Source organism: Schistocerca cancellata, chromosome 11 (genome assembly GCF_023864275.1).
Source record: "Schistocerca cancellata isolate TAMUIC-IGC-003103 chromosome 11, iqSchCanc2.1, whole genome shotgun sequence".
NCBI classification, from domain to species: Eukaryota; Metazoa; Arthropoda; class Insecta; order Orthoptera; family Acrididae; genus Schistocerca; species Schistocerca cancellata.
Genome location: NC_064636.1, coordinates 96,010,510 through 96,031,740, shown reverse-complemented (window position 1 = coordinate 96,031,740; position 21,231 = coordinate 96,010,510).

Below are 21,231 nucleotides of genomic sequence, written 5' to 3'. Positions count from 1 at the left end.
TATGTTCGTCTGAAAGTACCTTCGACGAGACTACCCACGACTCGGGAGATCTATAGATGCTTGATGGATCACCATGGCCGCAACATAATGGAATTCAAATACCCGTCGAGAACGTGGAACCACATTTGGTGTGCAGTGCATACTCCAATACTGTCAACAGCAGCGAGATCGATGTGGTATATTCTTATAAACCGTAAACTTGTGACCAGAAGTCGATTACATACAATTCATATGGTCGATTCTCCTCTTTGCACAAACTGTGGACTGTTAGCAACGGAAGAACATGATTTAGTGTGTGGCGCAGCGAGGGACGTCTGGATGCTGACGCGTCGAATACTGGCCTTCCTTCGGCGCACTAACTACACAGAAATCACATCGGATGTACTTTTTCTACCGGACAAGACCTTTTTTCCCAAACAAAAGACGTATGCGGTCAATTGGATCGCTGGACATGCGACGAAATATTTGTATTCGTGCGATATTAAGTCCGTGATGGATTATTGGATGTATTTACAAGAACAACACGAGCTCATACGGCGTCATACGAAATACAGGACTTACTTTTCCAATTTTTTAGGAAGTGTTTTTCACAATCCACCCGACAGCTGGGGTGTCCCGGCACTGGGAAGACTCCTGCAGCAGAACGACTAGAGACAGTACTGCGCGGTTCAATTATATTGGCATATAACACACTGAGAAGAAAACTGGCCCCTACCTGTTGGCGCCAGTTATGACTGCATTATGTTAACGCGGAAAAAAAAACCCACACACAACGATGGTAAACACCGAAACCGCCTCAGATAATGGTCCTTCGAATGGTCGACGCAGGAGAAATAAATACCGCCCACACTGGCAGAAATGGTCAAGATTATATGGCTTTCTGCCAGGTTTATGATGCGACACCGCGTGCTGCAGGGATTGTGATGCAGATGATAACTTCATTTTCACTCCCGCCCGTGACTAGGATGGTCATTTACTTTATTCCTGTTAAAAAAAAAAAAAAAAAAAAAAAAAAGGGGGGGGGGGGGCGGCCTTTGCGTTCATTTTATGGTTTCCAAATTGTTTTTGCTGTCTCGATACTTTTCTTATCCCTAGGACAGCACAATTGCACGAATAAAGATTGTTTGTTTACCCTGCCTTCCTGTTCCCAAAAGAGAAAAAAAAAAAGAAAAAAAGAAAAAAAAACCTTGTTGGTTGCTTGATATTTTCTTTATTTAAAAACAATATCCAAATGTCTTACTTCATGAATTTTATTCGTCTGAATGTAATTTTTTGAAAGTTCTGGTGCTCTGTCTCTTCATTATAATCAAAAGTTTTCGGTTTTTCTAATTTTGTTCTCCAATATTTCTTTTCACAGTAATTAAAAACAATGAAAAGGCACACATACAGTATTCATGTTATCTGTTTTGTTTGTATATCTTCTCTTCCGCAGCCGCTGTTTTACTATTCATATTGAGATATATTCTTTTGCGACAGTATTAAAAGTATTATTTAGAGCAGAATTTTGGCTCGTACGTTGCCGAGCTACTTGACTGACGCAATTCTTTGCTTCGCTGCTTTGAAACATCATATTCAATGGTTTCGTCGACTAATCGATGTTTTGGCAAGTATTTGCAGTCCGTTGTGACAAACATAAATTGTTGGGCACTGGACCTCACTGATCATATATTTTAGTTTCTATGTTTTATTACGTTCACAATTCAGTTTTGTATACTTCGTCAACTTTCTTTTAATCAAAAAGTTTTCGAAAAAAGCGAAATGACTGGTATAAATAAAAGTTTTATTACAGTCGCTAAAGATGGAATATTTCCCAATTTATAAACACTGTTAATGTTATAAAGGGTGTTCATTTCAACTGGGGACATTGAAATCTCTTGAAAACGACACACAGAGCCAAAAGAAATCCTAATGAAAATTAGTTCCTCTCGAAAGGAGCATCCAATTCTAACAAATTTGATCACAAATTCGTCGGATTTTGTATCATTGGATGACTTCGATGAATAGATACTTAAAAATATTTGATTCAAAGATGTACATACAAATGACGAAAGAAAGTTTTTATTGGAACGTAGTGATATCGCTGGTTCAAGGGCACAGTTTGTAACACGTATTATTGAAGTAAGAAAATCAGGGAATAAGAACATTTTTTCCTTGGACGAAACATTGGTAAACCAAATCACACAAGAAAAGCGTGTTGGAAAATGAGTGATGGTTCGGGTGGGTTTAAAGTACCAGTTGGTAAAGGTGGACGAATAATTTTGCTTCACGCTGGTTCTGCTTCCGGATTCATACCAGAAAGCAAATTATAGTGTTCCGGGCAAAGAAGAGCAATGAAGTGGATTATCAGTCCGAAATGAACTCAGAGACATTTAAATTGTGGTTTAGGAATCAGTTTCTCCGTTAGTTGCCTGCAAACTCGGTGATTGTAATGGACAATGCGAGTTATCACTCTGTTGTTGACAAGACACCCACAACAAGTACAAAAAAGCCGATATGTTGTGGCTTGCAAGTAAAAATATACCACATACTGCAAACCAAACTCGCGCCGAAATGTTGGAACTAGTAGCGCTCCATAAGCCTCGCGCAAAAGTTTATGAAATCGATTGTATTGTTCAGGAAGATGGACATATAGTTTTGCGTTTGCCACCGTGTCATTGTCACTACAATCTGATAGAGTTAATTTGGGCACAAGTGAATGGGTATGCCACAGAACGAAAAGTGACATTTAAAATTGCCGATACAGAAAGGCTTTTGCACGAAGCACATGACAATTACTCCTTCAGCGTGGGCTGAATGTGTTCGGCATGCACAAAGGCTACAGGAGGAGGACATGGAAAGGGAAATTGTAATTGACAAGCTGCTTGAACGCATCGTCATCACTCTAAGACTTCATGATTCGGAATGCGACACTGACTACAGCGATGCAGATGACAATCGCAGCGATTGACAACAATGAAAGGTAAGGCACATATACAATAATACTCACGTTCTTTCTTGTTTTTGTTACACAGTCGCTGTTTTACAATGGTATTGAAACATATTCCTTTTCTGCAACTAATAAGCGTCTTATTTAGACCAGACGCATTTTTCTCTTTCGAAGCACCTTCAGTGGACAGCATGTTGTCTCCTCCATTGCTAAGTCACCTTTCGTAGTTTTGCGCTGCGGTTACACAATATTCAACGTTTGTGTCGGCTGATCAGTGTTTAAGGATATAAATGCTGTTTGTGTGTGCCACGCACAAAATTTATATTTGACATAGCTCAGAGCACTTCACTGATAAGTCCTAATGGTTTTGTAAGACCAAAGTTTTGTTTAATGTATTTTGTCTACTTCCTTTTGATTGATTGAAGTGACTTAAAATAAAGCCAAACGCCCGGTGTAAACAAAACTTTTATTACAGTCGCGGAAGACGGAATATTTCTCAATACTACATACGACACCTATCTGATACTTAAATGAGATATTGTTATACAGTGAATTTTATACGAAATTTAGGTATCTTGTCCAGATTTCATTCCCAACGTTGTGGCAACTAAAATCGACCATACGGAAAGTATACACTATGGACTTTTACCTCTGCAAACTGTTCAAAATTTCGTGCAATGGTTTACTAAATTTAATGCTGCACAATAACTGCGTTGAACATAGAAACAACATTAAGTCATTTATGGGGGAAAGGTATCAGTCAAGAAGATGTGTAAAAATCGAATTTTTGGGCCAAATAGTTTTTGTGAAATCGAATGATAAGTGTGTCAAATCAGTGGGAACACCATGTGTCTGCACAGGCGAGCACGTCTCTGTATAGCAGCGAAAGGGTTAATGCGGCCGTGGTGGCTTTACTTCATAAACTGCGCGCTCCCCCCTAAACGTAAATTTGCGAACTACACTATAGTATGGCGTTGCTTCTCTTGGCGCGTACAACTGGCAACGCAGCAATCTCCCGCGTCTGGGCGGGCATGCGCGAGCCGCCAAGATAAAAGAATTGGACTATAGTTTCTAACGATGTTTGTTGTCGGGAATGTAGCGATAGAAAGAGGGCTTCAGTGCACTATTATTTCCACTATATTGTTTCTAGAATCAACATGAATATTATACAGAAGACCATTAGTAATCAATATGTGTTGCCACTGCATTGGAAAGCACGTTTCGTTGTAACATCAGCAGTAAAAAGTTTAACTCTATTATTTATTGTATTATTCAGAAGCCATACTGATCGTTACCGATAACTCGCGTCGTAAGTATGCGCGGGAATATTCTTCAGATCCATTTTGTTTCTTTTTAGACCACTCGGCCAATGAGCTAACGAAAATTTGAAAACACACGAAAAAGGGTAACTTAATAGTGAGACGCAATGAAACAGAGCAAACGAAACAAAACCGTGGACGGGACAGCCCCATCTGTACTCTAGACTTGGCCGCTGTTTCTATGTTTCGGTACAGTGTATCGATACGTGGAACTGTTTCGGTGTTTCGAAACGGCTGTGGTTCTGTGTTTCGAAACAGTGGTGTTTCATTCTGCCCTGTCTCGAATAACGGAACCAGATTCGTTCTCGAACCAGACACAAAAACTGTATCGTTGTTTCAAAATAACGCTGTTTCCCTCCACTTAAGCGTGGAACGGACTAATTGTATAGAAACAGTGATGTTTCATTCCGCTCTGTGTCGGATGAGATTCGGACGCAGATACTGAAACACACATAGCGTATCACTTCATGAAACTCTTGACAAGAGTGTCGAAATGTTTTTCACGAACAACAGCATGAAGCTTAAGACTTCCGACAATAAAACTTCGTTTCTAGCTGACTGCCCGATTCCGAAATGGCGTAATACCTACTTTATAAACACTAACCAAACAATAAAATAACGCACACTATTCACATTCAAAATAATAAATGTGTGAAAATCATTCACTTAAATTACACATCTTATATAACATACGCTTCTCTGTTCATGTACAGTAATGATATCGAAAAACGCAAGTAAGCCTACAATATCTTGAATAAAAAAGGCGCGGAGTGGCAGTTTTAAGACGTATACGTAAATTAGATGTAGGTATAATTGCAAGCAAGCTGCTTGATGTATCACTGGTGGTGTTCTGGTGAACGGGAAGGGCTGGGAAGCGGGGTGAATTTATACAGTAAGGGTTCAAAACACCTTAAGGGACAAAAAATTTTCCGTTATATATCCGAATTACGTGGCGTTATTTGTGAGTATAGTTAATGTGCCTATTCTCCACAATGATTTCCTTTGTGTGCATGGAAACTAGCTGGATGGGTATATTACCCGTACTAACGGAATGTGGGAATCCCAGAAACGTATCCGTTTTTTCTACAGTTTCCTCCCGCCTCCAGTTCCGTTCGTGGTGGTTCTACTGTCTTCAGCTATGGAGTTATGAAGCACTGTGGGGGATTATTTTAAGAGGATGAATCCTGAGGAAACGTTCGGCAGTGTTGTCGTTTAATAGTTCAACCTCTTGCTTAAACAGACTTTTGGGACATTAGCATCCAACAGTCAATCTGCCGATTCAGTTCTGGGTAGGTGTGGTACACAGAGATGGCTGGATTTGCAATAAGAGCAGTACCTTCATCCAAACGAGGCAAAATAGACGAATAGATGTTAAGACGTGTTAAAGAATAGTTGAGAGTGGAGTTTAGAAAAATGACTTGTTTATAAATGAAAACTATTTACCCCCAGTAGAAAAACCGTCTCCAACAGTTTACTCTCTCAAGTGTTCGACAACACCCTAACACGAGTACGAGCTGCAGTGCAAGCTACATCCTACATCTGCATTACGACTGATAGATGGACGTCTGTGAACAATGAGAATTATACTGCAGTGACTGCTCACTTCATTAATGAAAACTGCAATCTTAAGTCACATTTGATATCTAGTTTTAAATTCCATAACAAACATACAGCTAAAAGCATTTCCAGTGAATTACAAAATGTGATATCAGCTTTGGGTATTACCAATAAAATTATAGCTTGCACTACAGATAGTACATCTAATTTGGTGGAGGCAGTGATGATGTGCAAATGGTGGCATGTACCTTGTCTTGCACATACACTGAATTTAACTGTGGAAGTAAGCCTTGAACCAATTACTGAGACAAGAGCAAAGGTGAAGTCAATAACGGAATTTTTCAAAAGAAGTCCTCAAGCACTTGAGAAATTACACAATATTCGGAAAGAAACGGGTGTCCCTATTGTAACGCCGAAACAAGATTGCCCTACGAGATGGAATTCCTTGTATGAAATGTTTGACAGGCTTTTGAAAATCAAATAGCCTTTACACCCTCGCCATCTTCAGTGCGGATTTACAAACAACTGTCCAACGGTCAGGTATTGAAAAATCTTGTGAAATACTATCTCCTTTTGTGCAAGTCACAATAGAAATTAGCAGCGAAAGAAATGTAACCTTGCCAAAAGTTGTCTTATTAAGCAAAGGTTTACAAAGTCATTGTCTGAGACTTAGAAACTCAGAGCAATGAGGCCATTAATACAGTAACTGCTAAACTTGAGGATGGAATCTGTACCTGCCTGTACGAATTATTTAAATCTTAGTCTGGATTTTATACTTCAAGGAAACTTACCAATCTCTGCATTTCAGTTACCTTGAAATGTTTTAACATGTTTTCCAGTTCTATCAGGTTACATATTATGAGCTGTACCCAGCTGACTAATGTTTGATGAAAAACTGCCATATTTGACCATTGCGTTATATGCTCCAGTCTGTTATGGGAATTTTTTGATCTGTGTGGGTCAGTCACTTTGCAGGCCTGCTCTGTGAGTCAAACAATGGTAAATTTAACTGTAAGAAAAGAGTGAGTGGCACACTCATAAATGTTGTTTCAGTGCCTCGCTTCCCAGAACGCTATCTCAATAAATTACATCTCATGATATGCCTTTTCAAGAGCCCATACAGATTTTCACTAATTAAACTATCAAAATTAGGAGCTACAATACAGGGAAACGAGTTTGGGAAAATCTGCAATGTCAAACATACCGACTCTGTCCTCAGCCAGTTGGAAAGTATAAAAGTCACACGACACGAAAGCAGCGCATTTGCTGCAGGAAATATAAAACTGTCAAGACACCTAAGTGAAAGTTTCATATTTTCTGCGAATTAATTAGCACTCTCACATCTGATTTGTGTTTATACGAAAATATTTATACAGGACACATTCAAGATGACATAATGTTAGGTCTGCACGTCTACAAAACACAAACTGTTTCGAAACTGCGTATCGAAACATTACATTGTATTGTTTTATTTGTTTCGAAACAGGTGCGTGTTTCAGCTCGCCCACCTCTGCTGTACTCGCCTGGGACGTGGGGACTCCCCCGGGGTGCCGTGCTCACGTGTCAGACGCGTCAGACGCCTCTTCGTGCAGAGGCTGCGCGCGTCTTGTCCAAAATTAAATGGCTCTGAGCACTGTAGGACTTAACAGCTTAGGTCATCAGTCCCCTAGAACTTAGAACTACTTAAACCTAACTAACGAAAGGACAGCACACACGTCCGTGCCCGAGGCAGGATTCGAACCTGCGACCGTAGCGGTCACGCGGTTCCAAAGTGAAGCGCCCAGAACCGCACGGCCACACCTGCCGGCGTGCCTTTACACTAGGGACGAACGGTGCCCACTAGTGAAAAATTGAACCGATTCCAAAGTATTTCGCTCCATGACATGAAAATGGACATGGAACACTCTTCGAAATCTAACATGCGTAAAATACGTGCCACAGCAAAATTTCTTGTTACTATAACATTGCATTTCTTTGGCTCCAGTAACTTACAACGATACTGTAACCTGTCGGGCTAGCCTAGACCTCGGGCTATGCAACAGATGACTTTTCCAGCACAGCATACATTACAAAAAATAATATGGGAGCCATGAGAACATCACTGCGTTCTGTTGTGTCCGTAAGTGTGTGTGACGTCACAGATCACATCATTACGCCACGAGTCAATGTCGAAGTCAGGTATCGGCAGCTGCGACCTACTCCAGACAGCCGCCTGTACTGAAGATACGCGTATTTACAGAACGTACCGAGAGTTCGTGCTTTAACAGAAATGAAACACACGACGGAAGTCAGGCAACTGTAGATTCCTTTTAACTGACTGACTACTGAATGGTTTATAACCAAACAGGCCACACAGGCGACAGCGAAATTTTCGCCAATCGCTTTTTTCTTCGACAGAGGCGGCTGGTCTGAAGTAAAATGCACCTACTCGCCGATGTCCACTGTGGTCTGTAATTATCGTATGGCAACGCAACTTGGTAGATATGCTAACGCGTTAATGCGATACCAGTCTGCGCTGGAAAAAATTTGTTCCAGTTTTGGTTACCAGGTGCGAATCTCTCGCTGTACAACATCTCGCCGAAGTCTCCGGTGCTCACACTGAAGGAAATTGCGCAAGTGGCGGTTAATAATAAAATCAACATTCTGCGTTCCTCAACTTGTTTCGCCCTTGCTGCCCACGTCCCGTTCCCAATCCATTACTTATAGAAACATTCCCAAAATTGGAAATAATTTCTTTCCAGTGTAAATCCGTTCCCCATTGACGCACCAGTACAGCTACCGAGCTTCGCGGCCATACGACAGCTGACGGCGCTGCCTCGCCACCGACTCCACCTGAGTCGCGGCTACTGCCGGCCCAAGTACCGTGTCAAGCACCGCACTGAGGAAGGTTACGCGACTGTCACACACTTTGCTCGTGGACAAAACACCTAAAGAATTAGAAGCACCAAGAAACACTGTACACACTCTTAAGACGTAAGTGATCTTAGTCCCCTTTTACGGGCAATCGCTATGTGACTCAAAGCGTGGATTCCACACATTCGCGAGTAACTGGCGGCCTTTTTATGAAACTGTTTTTCTGCTGCGGCTACTGTTCATCCGTCAACGTCACATTTGCCCACACTTCGACACAACTAATCTCGCTACACACGAGACGTTCTGGAGAGGTCTTTAATACGGTGTGCATCAATTGCGTTGCATATTTTCTGATAGACCAGTATAAATACGAAAACCACCACACGAACTTCAACGTGAAAAGAGTGAAAGCAATTTTGAGCACCGATATCGGGGTAATTATTATTCACAGAATTCGTGCGACTTTTATCAAATCATCCTGTCCCTGCGACAGGGAAGAAAACATAACTTCGAAAACCGGTACATCAACACACCGATTGTCCAAATGGAAAATTATATAGTTGTGTTACTCAAATTTGCGTTTTATGGCGATGTGCACTCTAACTGATACACATTTTCAGCACTGCGTCAGTAAGACGTTAGTGCCAGCCCGTAATTCCGAAACAGAGGCTTAACATCGATAATGGGTAAGGCTTCATTAACAGGAAGTGGCTAAACGAAGTATTTACTATAGGTTTCAGTCAAATACAATTAGCAAATCTCTCTACAAATGTCACCATTCTGACGTGATTCACTCCTCTGACGGAAAGTGACAACATAAACCTACCTCCACGTTCCATACTATTGCACTGGAAATGAGAAATTAAATCTCTACTCTACCGTCGTCAATAGCCTGCACACAAAAATTTACACTGCACTTTAAATCGTGTCACTTGAACTTCAAGTACAGAAGTTTGTGACAGTTTCACAATCGGTAATATTCGTTCTTTCGTCACTTACGATGCGACTGATGCGCAAGCACGACAAGCGACGCAGAACACGACGCCTCTCGGAGAGATCGCCGATGCGCTGCTTTGTCGGCACACCAGGCCCTCTTACCAGACAAATATTAACACGAGAACGGACAGACGAAGCGCTGCAGCGTCGTGTAGTGCAGAAAAATTGTGGCGTGTTATCGCTTCCCTTTCATTAGTAATCTCAAACTAGGAGCGTGACGTCACAGAACGATAAACAACAATACGAAAGGTTTACTTCAAGAGGCACAAAATATTACGATAAATTCTCAATAATTCGCCAACTACTAATCAAATCTTCGCCTCAGTCTAACCAGGATATTAAGCAAAGCAACAGATCGCTCGCGCATCGCAACCTCAACTCCAGAGAATCGTGAAAGTAGTGAAATGAACGCGAGTGCTGCGTTTCATGGCCAGGAGCACGTCGGCATGGCGCCACGTGTTGTGATCCGCGAGTGGACTTCACGGTATTCGGAATGCCCATGCACAAAACAACTTCCGATGTCTGATTACTTTCCAGACGATTTAACGTGTGTAATACTTAATGTTAAGCCTGTAGGCGAGAAAAAGTTAGGGACGGTTTGAAATTATTCTTATCGTGTTTTCGAAGTCGCCAAAACAAAAGCCAGTTTTTCGTACGGCTAAACGTGTGACGTCATAACTGTACGACGATGTTAATTTTGCCGACACTTTGTATGGTGTGTGTGGACAGTCTGCAAACTGTTGGTAATATAGTCAGTTGCAATGAAGTAATAAACTAAAACGTTAAGTCTGATGCGGAAGGTGACTGCATGAGCGGCGAATATGTGTTAATTAACGTATATGTGTGTGTGTGGGGGGGGGGGTTACCGAGAAATATCTTAAGTGTTTTAAATGTCGTCCGGAGTTTATTGCAAATCGCTAACTGCCGTCATTCTGGAAGACTGGCTGAATGACGTCCGCGTATTTCAGCGCCATGAAATACGTCACCTCGAGACACGCCAAGTTACCAACTGTGGTAGTTATGTTACTATGTGGACCCCGTAATGTCAGATTATACCTCTGAATGAGTACGGTAGGACAAGATTTTAGTTGTTTAAAGTCGGCAAAAGTAAGCGAAATATGGAAAAAACAAATTTTTGTCATCCGTGCAAACCGCTAGATAGGCAACCTGTAGCCGACCTCCTGTTCCAGGCTGGCGGTCCAGTGTTAACAGACAACCACGGCTGCTGGAACCAGTGGCAGCAGACGCCGTGCCGCCATAGAACTCACCCAGTCACAAGTGCCGAACTTCATGGTTTTCGAAAACTTGCGTCCTACGAACATAATAACGCGAGGTTTTCATATTAAATACCTTTGGTACGAGAATTCTGGACAAAACTACGGCACTTATGCAGTTCAGCAGGTACGGAAAAAATTTTTCATTCCAAATGTATCTGGCTTGGAGAGCTTTGTGGGTGAATATGTAAAGTTTGTTGGTGATTGTACTTTGTATTTTCATAAATAAAGTGCTCTGTAGCGTAGCCCACTTGGGTTAGGTTGGGAGTTTTTTTTTTTGGAATGCGGCCGCGGCAGCGGCCGCCTATGATTTGAAAATACTGATTAGTTAGTGTATAACGCAATGTTGCGTCATCGGCAGCGCCGCGCTTATCGGGCAGAAGATATCGCCGACGGTCAAGGGAAAATGAAAATGGATGTTATATTCGAAATCAGCGCATCAGAATTCACTATATCGACAAAATATTGAAAAATAAAAAATTAAAAAAAATTTAAAACAATTTTTTTGATGTAAATAATTGACTGGGGCGAAAATAAATATCGTATTCGTAATCAGCGTATCAAATTTGACTATAATCGATCAAATTTTGAAAAAAATTGATAAATTTTTTCCGTACCTGCTAAACTGCATAAGTGCCGAAATCTACACTGCCATCGACTGAATGAGGCGGTATTTTCCATACGTTCTACCTTATTCTTGCTCAAGTTTTCACTGGTTAAAAGGGTCGAGCAAGGCGATAAATAACGAGCAATAAATTACTGAACACTCAAAGCAGTAATTTAACACCCTGTTCGCGACCCCTTTGTTCGTAGCCATCGTGATTTTTAAAAGTAAGACAATATATTAGACAAGAGCAGTTCCTTGACGTTGCCTTCGTAAGTTACGCGACAAACCACAGAAAAGCGTGCAGAACATCGGCAGCGTCCAGAAATTCCAGTAGCCTGCTGGCCGCCTTACCTTTCTCAGGTCGCACGCTCCTTTCCTCTCGGCCGCTCCCTCAACAGTCAACTGTGAACTGGGCCGCACAGAGAGCCGGGGCGCGCGGCTGCCCCCACCCAGCTCTGACGTCACGGGGCGGCGTTGCCAGGCAAGCGAGGGAACGGCTGCGGCAGGGCGGGCGAGGCGTCTACGTCGGTGTCGGCACGGCCGGGCAGCCTGCGTCCCATCCACGCCACAGGCCGTTCATCTCGTCCCGCGCTATACAGCCGGTAACACACACACCCTCCTACATGGGGCTCCCAAAACCAGATTATGTAACCGATTACCAAATACCGCTTCATGAGAACGCAAAGATAAAAGAAGACGCTGTATTTTGGTCACGGGATGAGGACGGGTGTGAAGAGATGATTTTCCGTCGAGATTCGTCTCGATCATTTGCTACGCCGGAAGTGAAGGACGGATGTAACAAGTTGTCGTTAAAGAACGTTAAAGTGCTATCAATGTTCAATTGTATTCATAGTTACGGATTCGCTATTCACTGTTGTGTGACAAATTTGTAGTAGATGCAACCGAGGTGGTGGCGTTAAGTTCCTATCGGACCAAACTGCTGAGCTCGTCGGTCCCTAAGCTTACACACTACTTAATCCAACTTACACTAAGTTAAGCCAAGGACGACACACACACACCCATGCCCGTGGCAGGACTCGAACCTCCGACGGGGGGAGGCGCGCAGATGCAACCGACACTATGTCTTCAGACTGTTAGGGACAACAGTTAGAAGTAGCCGTCAGTTGCAACACAGGGTTCGGCAGGCTCGCTTTAGTGCCCTCCATTGTCTGTTGTGTGTTGCATGTGAGGGAAACGTGCCCGTTAATACGAGTAGAAGAAAGTGTTCTTCCTCTAAAACCATGAAAGGAGAGTTCCCTGTCGCAGTAAACCACGACTATAAGAAGGTACAATGTACGCTCTGTCGTTCAGTATTTTTCATTGAACATGGGGGACGTGTCGGCAAAACGCAACACATAAAGAAAAAGAAGATACTGATCGCCGTTTCTGCGAGAATTTCTGGCAGCATAACTTTCTTTTTAAGGACGGATAAACTACAAACAGAGGAAGACTTTGGCGTATCAAGTTGAAAATGTTAGCGGTGGAAAAGTTGTGTGCTTGTAGATGAAGCCAAGGAAAACTTACGGCCACTTATGTGACACGTTTTGACAGTCGAAATGACGCACAGCCAAGAGAAGTTGCGTTCTTTGTGTTGACCTATAACAATGAAGACATGAGACTTGGAAAGAAATAATGCTTCACGGTGCCATTAAAAGAAAGTAACGGAGAGTTTTTAATCTGTAATTACATAGCCCGAAAAAGTACTTTGGTTTTTCTTTTATCCGTTAGTCGTTTTTCATTTCGTTCTTTGTAGAGTCTTTTTCTGTGGGACAGTTTGACGTGTCAAAATGAAATTTATGTCACATACTACAAATAGAGGAACAGAAACGTATCGCTGCGGAAGAAGTCCTGTTTGGCTTCCATACCACAAAACACAATTCTTCTTTCCGTTCAATGGACAGCACCACTGTTCTCGTCAGAGGGCTGTTTCAGAAGAAATTTGAATGTTCTGAGACAAAGTAGGAGTCGATTTTAGTGAACGTTTTAAAAATGCTAAATGTGTGTCTGTCAATGTTGGATGCACGAAATCACGAAAGCTTAAAGTTATTACTGCGAAAGGTGTGCAGTGCAAAGTAATTTGTCTCCCGAGCACCGGTGGAGAAACAGCAGGATTATTAGCTGGGATATAACCTGCATATTTTAAAAATTAAAAATATGGTTGACACGATTGTCACGTTTAGTCAGGTAATTGTGATACCACCTTTGGTGCCACGAGATGCGTGGAGTAAACATTGTCTGTTCCTAACTGAACAGTGTTCTCGAGGTGAGCATGGAAGGCACCTGTTGTACAGTCCATGTGGTACACACTGGAGATCAAGTGCAGAAATAAGATCTTCCCACTGACACAGAAACAACAGTGAATTAATTTCTTCAGTATTGTTACATGGGTGAACTGAAATCGTTCTGTGACTTCGTTGATACTGAATACAAAAAAGTTATAGGTAGTATTAAAACTAGATTGTTGACATTGTTCAGAGGAGTTTTTAAGAGGAGTTGATGTGTATGAACCTTGGAAATCTTATTTTCTATCTCAGGTTAGGTGTCCTATGTTGCTGAAACAATTTTTCGAAAACCCACAGTCACTTATTTGGCTTCATCTCACACAATGTCAGTTCAAAATGTTTTTAAATTCAATCCAAAAGTTGCAAATAACCACGATTTCAGCGTGCTTAAAGAAAATAAACCATTAACAGGAAGGTTGGTAAATTTCAAACTTCAATAATTTTTTCATTTTTATTTAACTTGGGAAAGGAAGTATTTTTACTCAGTTAAAATACGAGCCTGTTATCAATTTATTTTAAGACACTCAACTGACTTATTTGGAAAAATGGAGTTCTCCACTTCAACCTCTGAAATGATTTCATTGTATAAAGCTAAAAAATTCTGTTTCTTGGGCTGAATTTTTAAATTTTCTGATAATTCTGAAGACAGTAGACTGATGTGCAACATTTCAGATAGGATGTGTGAACAACATTGTGTCGCAGAAACTTGAGGAATGGGAAGCAGCTAATTTGGAAACAGCTAAGAGATAGTGTGATGTATTCCATCCCCTTAAAAGTACAGGTACTTCATGTAAAAATAGAGAGACGCTTGTGAGTTTTGCTCTTGCTGCACCAGTCACAACTGCTGTTGTGGAAAGAGTATTTTCACCTCAAATTGCTAGAGATTCTGAACAAAGTGCGCGACGAAACAGACCCGTTTTATCGGCTCTGAACACGTCTTTGGGATCATAATCCGCAGTTAGGTCGCACAATATTGTCTTCCGTTCTGTTGCTACAGTCTGCTGCACATCCTTAGCTTCCCCACACACTTCATTCCACACGATGTTGTGCCTAGCTCTGAAACTGTACAGCCTTCCCGTGTATGCCTCAACCCGGTGTTTCCAAGCTCTTTGGCTCACTATGCAACGTGGGTCCAGAAAAAGGTAAGTTATTTTCCCACGCACTTACGAAACATTCCCTCATTATTCCGTTAGTTTCTTCATCTCCCGTGTTCTTCGCCTTTCTTTTCATTTTCCCCTCCCAATCATCCATTCGTCCAATATCTTCTTCTTGTTTCTTGAAGCATCGTAAATTTGTTTTTTTACCGCATTTGAAACGCAGCATTATTTTGTGTACAGAGAGTTGGTCTGTCTCACTCGCCTCGATTATCTTACTGTTTTCATTAAGTGTAAGTGTTTGCGACTTGTACTTTTCCTTCGAATCATTTTATCACTTAAGGCGCTACTAGTCAAATGAAACGGACAGAACATAATGCTGTTAGTGCGTCATCAGAACAACACTCGTCTCCTTCACTGCACCGACTGCAGCAGCGTCCACAGTGTTCCAGCGTGCGCCCCCCTCCCCCCCTCCTCCTCCCTATGCGTCAATAACAATGGAAAACCAGAGACCCCGCCAAACCGAGCGCTCACGAGCGAACCATTTCCTTTGATGCACCGACACTACTCGCTAACCTGTTCGTCGTTGCACAGAGCGGTGCAGTCTGATGTCCACACCCGCAGCACATCTGCTCTTTTCTCGTTTTGCGCCGCTCAGCAGATAGTCAGGCATATATTGTCTATGTGTCAAAATTAACTTTCGGCATTACACAAAATTCTTAATAAAGTCGTAGAATTTGCGATCCGTTTTAGACACGTTCCGCTGTATAAATTTAAAAAAGTTAGCTTGTAAAAGTGTATTGAATGTGTCGGGACTGAAATACTTCTACGGTTTGGGCAGATTTCCGACTTATACACGTTCTGCATTGATCAAATTTTACTGTATTTTATTTTGTGTCCACTCTCGAATGAAAATATTTTCTGCTTATTTCGTGTAAAATCACCTTGTGATGCAATCAGATTACCTTAGATTTTAATGTTGCTGGCAATCGTAACAGATCATAGCGACATTCTACAGCTGTTGCTGTGTACATTTGTTACGCACATGCTTTGGCAGTTTTTCCGACAGCATTTAAAGGAAGCACACTTCAGATTCCATCACAAGTAATGCGGTTTCAATGTATAGTGTCTAAAGGAAAAGTCGTGCTTTCAACTCAAGCAAGAAATAGAATTGCGTGCAATTCACCTGTAAGAATGGTAAAGTGACAACAAAGAGCCGGATTGGCTATGCAGGTGCAGGATGAAGAAATTATTTTACAAAAGCAACCTCATATTTGCCAGCTTTGTATTCTAGGGCCGCCGAAGCCTTGAGAGACGTGGGGCCTCCCATGACGCCTGATGCCCGGGGATTTTGCCCCCCCCCCCCTGTCCCCCCCCCCTTCTATCTCTTCTGGCCTTCCCTTCACCTCTTCTGCGGTAGTGCTTCTCTCCATAGTTTTGAAAGTTTGCTAGTTTCATAATTAAAAATTGCTTTCCCCGTAATAATGAACCCATCTTAAAAGCGTTTAACTTGCAACACGGGTAATCTACTGAAGTTATATTTCCCGAAACTTTTACACAGCAAATCGTGGGTAAATCTGTACACTTTGGGGAGATCTCTAATTCTGCCCGTGAGTTACGCTGCACATTTTCGTATGGCGTACGTATAAATGCTGAGACTATCAGATACGCAATTCATCCTTAAAAACACCTAAAGGCCCGCTACAGAATCAAATAGTGGCACCCAATTTTACTCTGTGTGCCAAATATTTGAACGTGTAGGGTTTTGTTTGACACGGGGCGTGTTTGACGTGTTTGAGCGATATTTTGATTGATGGAAAATTTGAAAACGTGGCTGACTTTTGTGATGGTGTTTTGCCGCACATGCTTAGTGAAATACTTTTGTTAGAATTTCTATATGAGCGTATCGTGAGTCACCACAACCAGTGCAAGCTACGATCAAGCAAGAAAGTAAAATAGCACTGGCAGTTACCAAAATAGTAGACGTGTCGCATCTTTCCCAGCCATAGTTTACGCAGAATAAGGTTAAGAAGAAAATCAGCATTCGACGCACAACACGCAGTAAAATAAAAAGTCGAAATTCTTCCAAGGGCGATGTAGGCTTCATGTTCCCACATTGTGGTACCTTAATAATCTGTCATAGAATACCAAGTAGAAGAGAATAAATTTTCTCATACTTGTGTCTTCTTTTTCAATGTGAGCGGGAAGGTGCTCCAAACAAGTTATTCGAAGTTTCCCTGTCCATTCGCAGAAAGCTGACGTAGCCGTCACGTTCCGAGTGTAACATTTCCCTTTAACAGGTTACACCTTGTGTATTTCTCATTCTGAATCACCTCTCGACCAGCATCTTGTTTTCTTCTTCTTTAAAGACAGTGCCAGAGTATGTTAGAAATGTTTTACCTGCATTTGGAGCATGAACAAACAGCGTCTGCTCCAAAAGTGAGATTAAATTAACAGACTCGTCGGTTCACGATTGACAAATAAGTGCGCGGATCTGAAATCGACACGGCAGCCGCTTCGTGTTCTCCTGTCGGCCGGTCACGGCACGGGACACGTGACGCCACACGGACGTGCTTCTGGCGGTACGACGCAGCACCGAGGACGCTCACCGCAGCATTCGTGCGGTGTTATTTTCACTGTCCTGTCAAATGAAGTTTCTGGTGACGGCCTGATGTGCGGCAAACCGCGGGTGGCTGAAAGAAGCAAAGCGACGCGCCGCCACGTCTGTTTAACGTGTTTGCAAAGCTCATGTACCTTATTTCATGGACATATACTTGCATACAACGAAAATATGCAGTTTAATTAATACACCGCACTAGAGACCTGTCCAGAACGCGACGTGTTTTCTGCGATTTGTCGTACAGTAGGGTGAGGAAAGTTTGTTCAGCAGTTGTCGCCACATCACTTTTTTAAACAGAAAATGAAAATCACTTTAATCGCAAAATTTAAAGTGTTCGTCTTATGATCCATCAAATTCGGATGACGTGGGACCACTACGCAACGTTTAGACTCGCTCTCAATTTTAAATATGCAACAGTCTTGTAGCAATAAAGTAGACACTGTTGACTAACGTGCGGTGTTGTGTGCACTGCTTACTATTATTGTCGAGAAAAATGAGCGAAAAGTCCGCACCTGGACGTTTTAGCGGGTCGCTATCGACTTTTCTGTCACGTCTGCTATGCATTGACGCATTTCGTAATCTTTTCTTTTATAAGGTGTAATCTGTTAATTATAATGTCCCAAACAGAAAACCGTCCCCAGTTGTCGGAAGAGAGCGCAGGGAAGGTGGGCAGCAGAAGCGATTCATAAAACTGCCGCCAACTATCCTCCACATCGATTTGTTGTGCAATTTTAGCAGATAATCTGAGTTAAAACGTAGTGAGGTGCCTCGGACAGAATGAGGTCCTCTATGTCAAGTAGCACGGATTTCGGAAACATAAATCTCGTGAAACCGAACTCGCTTATTTCTCTCACGGCATACTAAAAGCCACGAATGGAGGCAGTCAGGTAGACCAAGTACTTCTCGATTTTCGAAAGGCATTTGAATCAGTACCACATCTACTGTTATTATCAAAAGTATAATTGTACGGTGTATCGAGCGAAATTTGTGACTGGATCGAGCATTTTTTGGTAGGGAAGACGAAGAAAGTTGTCACGCATCGGAGATTCATCGGCGGATGTAGAAGTAACTTCTTGCCTTAGGGAACTGTGTTGAGATCTTAGCTGTTCGTGTTCGTGATGTCCCATTAATGACCATGCGGACAGTATTAATAGTAACCTCAAACATTTTGCAGATGATGCAATTCTCTGTATGGAAGTAGTGTTTGACAAAAGATGCATAAAATACTCAGTCAGGTTTTTAAAAGATTTCAAGGTGTACAAAGATCGGTAACTTGCTTTAAATGTTCGGGAATGTAGTATTGTGCACTTCACAAAACGAAAAAACGTAGTATCCTGTGACTGTGTTATCGATGTGTCACAGCTGGAATCGTTTACAAATGGCTGCGTGTCACACGTTGTAGGGACACGGAATGGAATGAGCACGCAGGCTGTGCAGTGAGTGGAGAGGGTGGTGGGCATCGATTTGTCGGTAGGATACAGAGGGAGTGCAGCCGGTCCGAGCCTGGTTCACGGACCACACGTGCGGCCCACCCTGGGGTGGGGCGTGGCCGCCCTGGCAGCGCCTGTGCTGCCCGCCGACCGCGGGCTCCTCCGCGAAAGGGTCGCCTCAAAGGGCGGCCGGCGTCAGCATCTCAGTCTTCAGGACAAAAATCCAGCTCTAACGTCGACATTAAGTAACTACCACTTTACAAAGTCACTAAACTACTGGCATCCGATTTATAAGATTTTGCGCTAGAACGAGGAAAATGACAAATTTCGCCATTTTTCGTAAAAGTTATTGCTGCAAATGAATGAAGATGTCAAACAGTGGAGTGAAAAACAAAAAAAAACATTTCAAACAACTTAATGAAACTCTCAAACAGTGGAATGAAAAACTAAACAATAATTTCAAACAACTTAATGAAAAACAAGACAATTCCAAACGGTTGAATGATAAACACGACAACCATTTTAAACAATTTAATGAATCGTGCAAACAATTTAATGAAAGTTTCAAACAGTCGAACGAAAAACACGACAACCTTAATGAACAGAACAAACAACTTAGTGAACAGATTACAGCCGTTACCGTGCAATATCACGATACTAAAGAACAATTACGTGAGGAAATTAAGGTTTGTGCTAGTAACAGTAGTGAAGAAATTAGATCTGAAGAATTAAGTAATACACATGCAGCCACAACAGAATCACTTAGAGATGAAATTAATGCAGTCACTGAACAATGTTCAGAAAACGCAACACAGGTACGCGACGAGTTTAAATTAGTGTCAGCAGAAGTTTCACGCACTCTGGATACGAAAGTCGATAAGAAATTTGAGCAACAGAACAGCCAAATTGACGAACGTTTTAAAGTGATAGAAATGAAAAATGTTTCAACCTTTAACACATCACAGCATACGGCACATTCCGAACATTTGTCACACTCACACAGCCAGTGTAACTTAGGTAATTTACAGAGACTACGTGACTTTGATTACGAAGTGACACAGACAAACAGATTCTCACACAGACCTGAACCTGATCACAAACTCAGAGACGATAACGTTGATTATAAGCAATTTTTATCCGTAAAAAAATCTAAGGTATTTAAATATGACAGAGCACTGGATACGTCGATTTATTTTTGTACTTTCACCATCTTGGCCTGTAACGCAGAAACAAGCTTTGGACTGGATACAACAATTTGCTTTTGAATTTTCACCGGCATTGCCTGTAACGCAGAAACTAAAATTCATTTGTAGCGCGTAGTACACCTCAGGGGATTCATTACGCTTTAATGAATATGTGCCGTAGCGTGCACACGGCCCCAAGCCGTAGTAGTGCTATTTCATCTTTAGTTTTCTGCACTGCTGCCTTCTCTTCTACTATCCTTTATATCTATTAAAACAGCTCTTCAACTATCGATCTATCTATGATTAAGAATGAGTAAAGAAAACCTGATACGACAAGTTATACCGAAAGTGACAGTTTTCATTAGACGCTCCAGAAATGACAACCACGAGAACTTTAATACGGACAAAAATTTAATCATCAGTATGTACAAAATTTTCAGCAGTCGCAAACACATTTTGGTAACAATAGAGGTTTTTCCCAACAACAGCAACAAAACCAGCCGGTTAGCATACCTAACCAACAATGTAATGTACAAGGTCAACGAAGCTTTAATGTTTCGCCGCCTGCACGTATAGCGTCAGCTCCAACAAATAGTAACGCACAGCAACAAGGAAATAACTACGTACAGAAAACACACCATTTAAACTCCTTTCGCAATGCACCGTATAGAAATGACTATCATGACAGAGGTAAAAGTAATGAGCACAATTTTCAGCGTACGTTTAATAACAGTCGGTCTTATCAGCAGCAGAATCATCCACAGCAACAAATTATTGTGAATGAACCAGACAGTAGATATCATCCCGAACGTAATACGTCAGGAAGAAATAACAGAACCGTACAAATAGTTGAAATGCCACAGCATCATCCCGAAATTAATAGCACGTCAGATAGAATTTGACTAGATACAGTACAGGTTGCATCTTCCAGCAACGCAAGCAATACTTTTGACACGCAGAATCTTGTTCACGAAAATGTTATTACTTTTGACGACATCCGAGACACTCTTTTGCAGGAAAAACCAGTTATTCAAAAAACCATTTCACACCCTGTCATCGAAGTAAAAATTGGATCATCCAAATTTTCAG